Genomic DNA, 8133 nt, shown 5'->3' on the forward strand with positions numbered 1-8133 from the left:
CACAGGCACAAACGACCTGAGAGCACAGCAGGAAAAGGTGGCCACAGCACTGAAGGGAGTGATTGRAAAAGCTTATTCTACTTTCCCCAACGCACAAGTGGTTATCTCCACCCTGCTACCACGAAAAGACTTCCACCCTGCCACAATACAGCGGATAAACGCAAGTATTTCCCGTGACTGTGCCTCAAACCCAAATGTTTACCTGGCCCACCACTCCACCCTGGAATTGAACAGCCTCTATGACCAGGTCCACCTCTACAAGGCAGCAGTGCCCGCCTTCGCCCGGACTCTTAAGGACATCGCTCTCAAACGTAGCCCCAACACTTCACACAGGAGCAACAGATCAATAGACACCCCGCCCAGACCAGCGAGACACGATCCCAGACCTGCGGGACCCCCCCTGGACCTACACATAGAGGACCCACGCCAAGAGGACTTACATCCAGACCACAGCAACCCTAGCCACATCCACACCCCCACCAATCAACACCCTCCCCACTTCAACCATACCCTCACCCCATTTAGGCCCCCTCAGATCAGACCTATGCCCCTCCTGCCCACCCCATGCACCCCACTCCCGCAAAGAGGGCCTCAACATGGAAGTCACACATACGCCCAGGCAGTGAGTGGGCAAACAGGCCTAACCCCCACTCTTACACTAGCCCAAGCCAATGGCATGTACCAGATGCTCAGCAGGCTCTTCTCACACTTACTGTCCTGAGGCCAAACCACACAACATTGGACACTTTATGGAACACAAAGCCTTCACTATATCATCCTGGAATATCCAAGGCCTGAGGTCATCTGCCTTTGGCCTAAAGAGCAGGAACCCGGACTTCACCAAATAAATCGGAAGCACAGACATTGTCATCCTACAAGAAACCTGGTATAGAGGAGACGGACCCGCTGGTTGCCCTCTAGGTTACAGAGAGCTGGTAGTCCCATCCACCAAACTACCAGGTGTGAAACAGGGAAGAGACTCAGGGGKTATGCTAATTTGCTATAGAGCAGACCTAACTCACTCCATTAAATTAATCAAAACAAGAACATTTTACATTTGGCTAGAAATTCAAAAGGAAATGATCTTAACAGAGAAAAATGTCCTCCTGTGTGCTACCTATATCCCCCCACTAGAATCCCCATACTTTAATGAAGACAGCTTCTCCATCCTGGAGGGGGAAATCAATCATTTCCAGGCCCAGGGACATGTACTAGTCTGTSGCGACCTAAATGCCAGAACCGGACAAGAACCTGACACCCTCAGCACACAGGGGGACAAACACCTGCCTGCAGGTGACAGCATTCCCTCCCCCATATGCCCCCCTAGGCACAACTATGACAACATAACCAACAAAAAYGGGTCACAACTCCTGCAGCTCTGTCACATGCTGGGTATGTACACAGTCAACGGTAGGCTTCAAGGGGACTCCTATTGTAGGTACACCTATAGCTCATATCTTGGCAGTAGTACTGTAGACTACTTTATCACTGACCTCAACCCAGAGTCTCTCAGAGCGTTCAGCCCACTGACACCCCTATCAGACCACAGCAAAATGCACATCTACTTGAAACAGAGTAATACTCAGATCAGAGGCATCAAAGCCAAGAACTGAGTACATTTTAGAAATGCTATAGATGGGAAGGAATAGCATTTGGAAACCTACCAAAAACAATTAGGCAACCAACAATTCAATCCCTCTTAAAACTATTCCTCGGCTAAAGACGTTGCCACTGTATATTAGTGAAGCGTGTAAAACTTGCAGTAGATAAAATCTTAACCAGTATATTCGACCTCTTCAGCTTCCCTATGAAATCTAAAATCGAAATAGAAAAACCGAAGAAAAAATGCAAACACAATGACAAATAGTTTTGATGAAGAATGCAAAAATCTAAAAGAAAATTGAGTAACACCTATCCAACCAAAAACATAGAGACCCAGAAAACCTGAGTCCTACGCCTTCACTATGTGTGAATCACTAAAAACAATACAGAAATAACAAACTACAAAAAAGGAGGAACAGCACTTCAGAATCAGCTCATTGTAATTGAAGATCCAAACTATCTAACGCACTTTTCTGGGAAAATTGGAAGAACACTAAACAACAATGGAGAAAATTATCTATCCAAAATGGAGAATGTATGGTAAAAACCACTTATCCAATCTTTTTGGCTTCTTAAAAAGAATAAAGAGCAAAACAAATACAGTGGGGAGAACAGTATTTTGTATACAACTGGCCGATTTTGCAGGTTTTCCTACTTACAAAGCATGTAGAGGTCTGTAAATTTTATCTATCTTCCAAGGTACAAACTTACAACTGTGAGAGACCCGGAGATCTAAAACAAAAATCCAGAAAATAATACACATTTGTATGATTTTTTAAATAATTTAATTTTGCATTTTAATTGCGGGACATGACATAAGTATTTGATTCACACATGCTAACCAACCAGTTAAAGAATTCCGGATCTTCACAGCCTGTCTAGTTTTTTTTAAGAACCGCCTGTTCTCCACTCATTACCTTATGTAAACTGCACCTGTTTGAACTTCGTTAACCTTGTATAAAAGACACCTGTCCACCACACTCAAGTCACAGACTCCAACCTCTCCGCAATGGCAAGACCAGAGAGCTGTGTTTAGGACATCAGGGATAAATTGTAGACCCTTACAAGGCTGGGGATGCGGGCTAACAGGACAATAGGCAAGCAGCTTGGATGAAGAAGGCAACAACTGTTGCCACCAATTATTAGAAATGAAAGAAGTTCAAGATGACGGTCAATCACCCTCGGTCTCGGGGCTCCAGCAAGATCTCACCTCGTGGGCATCAATTGATATGAGGAATGTTGAGGGACTCAGCCCGAACTTAACACGGCAAGGACTGGTCAATGACCTGAAGAGAGCTGGGACCCAAGTCTCAAAGAAACCAATTAGTTAAACACTAACGGCCGTCATGGACTTAAAATCCTGCAGCAACAGCAAGGTCCCCTGCTCAAGCCAGCGCATGTCCAGGCCCGTCCTGAGTTTGCCAATGACCATCTGGAATGGATCCAGAGGAGGAATGGGAAGAAGGTCATGTGGTCTGATGAGACAAAATTAGAGCTTTTTTGCTCTAAACTTCCACACTCGCCGTGTTTGGGGAATAAAGGATGAGTACAACCCAAGAACAACCATCCAACGTGACAGCATGGAGGTGGAAACTCATTCTGTGTTTGGGGATGCTTTTCTGCAAGGGGACAGGAGACTGCACCGTATTGAGGGGAGGATGGATGGGCGCCATGTATCGAGAGATCTACACAACAAACCTCCCTTCCCTCAGTAAAGAGCATTGAAGATGGGTCGTGGCTGGGTCTTCAGCATACAACGACCCGAAACACACAGGCGCAGGGCAACTAAGGGTGGCTCCGTTAGAATGCATCGTCAACAGGTCCTGGAGTGGCCTAGCCAGTCTCCAACCTGAACCAATAGAAAATCTTTTGGAGGGAGCTGAAAGTCCGTATTGCCCAGCGACAGCCCACGGAAACCTGAAGATTGCGCAAAGATCTGTAGGGAGGAGTGGGGCCAAAATCCCTGCTGCAGTGTGTGCAAACCTAGTCAAGAACTACAGGAACGTATGATCTACTGTAATTGCAAACAAAGGTTTTCTGTACCAAATATTACAGTTCTGCTTTTCTGATGTCTTCAAAATACTTATGTCATTGCCAATAAAAGTGCAAATTAATTACTTAAAAATCATACAATGTGATTTTCTGGATTTTTGTTTTAGATTCCGTCTCTCATAGTTGAAGGTGTACCTATTGATAAAAATTACAGACCTCTTACATGCTTTGTAAGTAGGAAAACCTGCAAAATCGCAGTGTATACAAATACTTGTTCTCTCCCACTGGTACAGGATCAAATACAAATCTTAGATATCAACTATTAAGACTACCAGAACCCACTGGATTCTCCAATTACCTGAATGTGCTACAGGAACAAAATAAAAACCCTCCAACCCAAAAAGGCATGTGGTGTTGATGGTATCCTTAATGAAATGATCAAATATACAGACAAACAAATTCAATTAGCTATACTAAAACTCTTTAACATCATCCTTAGCTCTGGCATCCCCAATATTTGGAACCAGGACTGACACCCCAATCCACAAAAGTGGAGACAATTTGACCCCAATAACTCCGTGGGATATGCGTCAACAGCAACCTTGGGAAAATCCTCTGCATTATCATTTAACAGCAGACTCGTACATTTCCTCCAATGAAAAACAATGTACTGAGCAAATGTCAAATTGGCTTTTTACCAAATTACCGTACAACAAACCATGTATTCACCTGGCACACCCTAATTGACACCAAACAAACCAAAACAAGGCAAAGTCTTCTCATGCTTTGTTGATTTCAAAAAAGCCTTCGACTCAATTTGCATGAGGGTCCTGCTATACAAATTGATTGAAAGTTGGTGTTGGGGGTAAAACATACGACATTATTAAAATCCATGTACACAAACAACAAGTGTGCGTTAAAATTGGCAAAAGAACGGTGCAGTAGAGGGGACTGATAGAACGGTGCAGTAGAGGGGACTGATAAACGCGTGGCAGTAGAGGGGGACTGAATAGAACTGCGTAAGGACGATAGTGAGGTAGAGGGGACAGATAGACGGTGCAGTAGAGGGGACTGATAGAACGGTGCAGTGAGGGGACTGATAAAACGGTGCAGTAGAGGGGACTGACTAGAACTGTGCAGTAGAGGGGACTGATAAGAACGGTGCAGTGAGGGGACTGATAGAACGGTGGAAGTAGGAGGGGACTGATTAAACGGTGGAGTAGAGGGGACTGATAGAACGGTGCAGTAGAGGGACTGTAGAACTGGTACGACTGATGTTAGAACGGGTTGCGTAGAGGGACTGATAGAACGGTGGAGTAGGGGACTGATAGAACGATAGTGGAGTAGATGGGACTGATAGGAACGGTCGGACAGTAGAAGGGACTGATAGAACGGTGCAGTAGAGGGGACTGATAAAACGGTGAGTAGAGGGGACTGATAGAACGGTGCAGTAGGGGGACTGATAGAACGGTGCAGTAGAGGGGACTGATAAACGGTGCCAGTAGAGGGGACTGATAGAACGTGCAGTAGAGGGGACTGATAGAACGGTGCAGTAGAGGGGACTGATAGAACGGTGCAGTAGAGGGGACTGATAAACGGTGGAGTAGAGGATGATAGAAGGCAGTAGAGGGGCTGATAGAAGGTGACAGTAGAGGGGACTGATAAACGGTGGAGTAGAGGGGGATGATAGAACGGTGGCAGTAGAGGGGACTGATAGAACGGTTCAGATAGAGGGGACTGATAGAACGGTGCAGTAGAGGGGACTGATAAAACGGTGCAGTAGAGGGGACTGATAAAACGGTGCAGTAGAGGGGACTGATAAAACGGTGCAGTAGAGGGACTGATAGAACGGTGAGTAGAGGGGCAGATAGAACGGGCAGTGAGGGGACTGATAAAACGGTGCAGTAGAGGGGACTGATAAAACGGTGCAGTAGAGGGGACTGATAGAACGGTGCAGTAGAGGGGACAGATAGAACGTGCAGTAGAGGGGACAGATAGAACGGTGCAGTAGAGGGGACTGATAGAACGGTGCAGTAGAGGGGACTGATAGAACGTGGAGTAGAGGGGACTGATAAAACGGTGCAGTAGAGGGGACTGATAAAACGGGTGCAGTAAGAGGGGACTGATAAAACGGTGCAGTAGAGGGGAACTGATAAAACGGTGGAGTAGAGGGACTGATAGACGGTGCAGTAGAGGGACGATAGAACGGTGCAGTAGAGGGGACTGATAAAACGGTGCAGTAGAGGGGACTGATAAAACGGTGCAGTAGAGGGGACTGATAAAACGGTGCAGTAGAGGCGGACTGATAGAACGGTGCAGTAGAGGAGCTGATAGAACGGTGCAGTAGAGGGGACTGATAAGAACGGTGCAGTGAGAGGGGACTGATAGAACGGTGCAGTAAGAGGGGACTGATAGAACGGTTGCAGTAGAGGGGCTGATAGAACGGTGGCCAGTGGAGAGGGGACTGATAGAACGGTGCAGTAGAGGGACTGATAGAACGGTGCAGTAGAGGGGACTGATAGAACGGTGCAGTTAGAGGGGACTGATAGAACGGTGCAGTAGAGGGGACTGATAGAACGGTGAACGTGAGTAGAGGGGGACTAGATAGAACGGTGCAGTAGAGGGGGCTGATAGAACGGTGCAGTAGAGGGGACTGATAGAACGGTGCAGTAGAGGGGACTGATAGAACGGTGCAGTAGAGGGAGCTGATAGAACGGACCCCAAGTATGCTGACAAGAGCATCCTGTCTGGTGCAGAGATCAACAAGGCCTATGGTGTCATCACTACCGTGTCTCGCCACTTTGGACTGGATGAGGGCAAGGTTCTTGGCAGTCTGGAGAAGTACACTTTCAAGCCAGGGCTTTGGGATGGAGATGCAATATAATATGGCAGTCGTGCCAACATATCTCATCAGCCACCTGGTGGAAGGGACTTTGTGGATCTGAGGCTCTTTCTCCTGTTGCATCCATCATCCTCCAAATCCCACCAACATCAGCCGCCTCAGAGTGCAACTGGTCCTTGTTTGAGAACACACACACACCAAAGCATGCAACAGGCTGACCAATACAAGGGTTGAAAAATTGGAGCCATCCGGGCAAATTTGGGGMTTTTTSAGCCTGACAACGAGCCATCCTCAACAAGGTTGGAAAGTGACAGTGAAGATGAGGYCTCAGTCTGATGTSCAAGAGGTGGACATTAAAGAGGTCCAGGGAGAAGACATGGAWRCCYGAGAGGAAGACAACCAAAGCTTTAGTTTCTAGACTATCATTTTACAGATGTATGTTGAAAATGTTTTTGGGAGATGCGATGGATCACTGGGGATCATTCAATATTCCCTTTCTTTTGTTGTTCAGTGAAATCATCCCATGTGAAGTGTCAACTCATTTAATTAAAGTTAAATTCGTAACTTAACTTCGTAATCATTTGCAATTATGTCTACTTATGATAAGGTAAAAGGTTTATGTTTCTGTCTCCATATGATATGGTAAATATATCCAATGCAAAAACCATCTACATTTAAATGGTATTAATATTAATTTGCATATATTTCCGTTAATTCCCATATATTCCCGTTAATTCCCAAGGAAAGTTTCCACCTCTGAATATTCCCCAAAATATGCAACCTTAGAGACAGAGACCGAGTTAGAGTTAGAGACAGAGTTAGACAGAAGGAGACAGAAGGAAATCCAAAGTAGTGTCTCAGTCTAAGCCCAGGTACCTGTTTCTGTTGGCCTGCGGGTTTGTTTATTTCTCAACTGGCATACAAGACATTCTCTCTCAGTTTGGGTTTACTTATACACTTGTTCAACAGGAGCTGTTTTTATCTGCAATCTTGTAGTTTAGTAATGTTCAACAGTGGACAGGGTGGTCACTGTAAACTATCCTCATATGGCACTGCTCAAGGTCATGATGGTTTAGAGACAGAGACAGGGAGAGATGGAGGACAGACCACGAGAGAAAGAAACAAGAAAGAGAAGGAGTGAAGAATCCTTCATGTTAAGCCCTCTTCATGGAAGGATGGGTCTTTGATCCAAACAGATGAGGGACAGTATCCCTTGTCACATCCCTATCACTACTACGTTCTTGATTCTTTAGTCTCCGCTCGGGGCGATACAAATGGAGACTAGAACAGACGAACGCGACGTGAAGAATTCTTCATGTTTCTAAGCCTCCGCTTCTAGCGTGGTTTCCTACTTTGTAACTGCGCATCATACGCAACTTCTGGAGGCAATGTGGACATCACAGGGATAGGGGGATCTGAGTATGAGTTGAAGCATGATGACACGTACGGGTACCGACTGGTTTCGTAGAGACAGGAGTTAACCATTAGAGGGGACATCGATTACAAGATATGCGCGAGGATAACGCTCTGTTGAACAGTGTTATAGAGCGAGTAGAGGAGGCTGAGAGAGAGTACATAGGGGGCTGCATCCGCAGGGCGTTGTGCAGTAGCAGGACGGTCTCGAGATGTAGAGTTACAAGTAGAGCGGGCATGATATGAGGGGTGATTAGAGGAGGTGAGAGAGAGTTACAAGGACG

The sequence above is a fragment of the Salvelinus sp. IW2-2015 genome, linkage group LG2, assembly GCF_002910315.2.
Source record: "Salvelinus sp. IW2-2015 linkage group LG2, ASM291031v2, whole genome shotgun sequence".
NCBI classification, from domain to species: Eukaryota; Metazoa; Chordata; class Actinopteri; order Salmoniformes; family Salmonidae; genus Salvelinus; species Salvelinus sp. IW2-2015.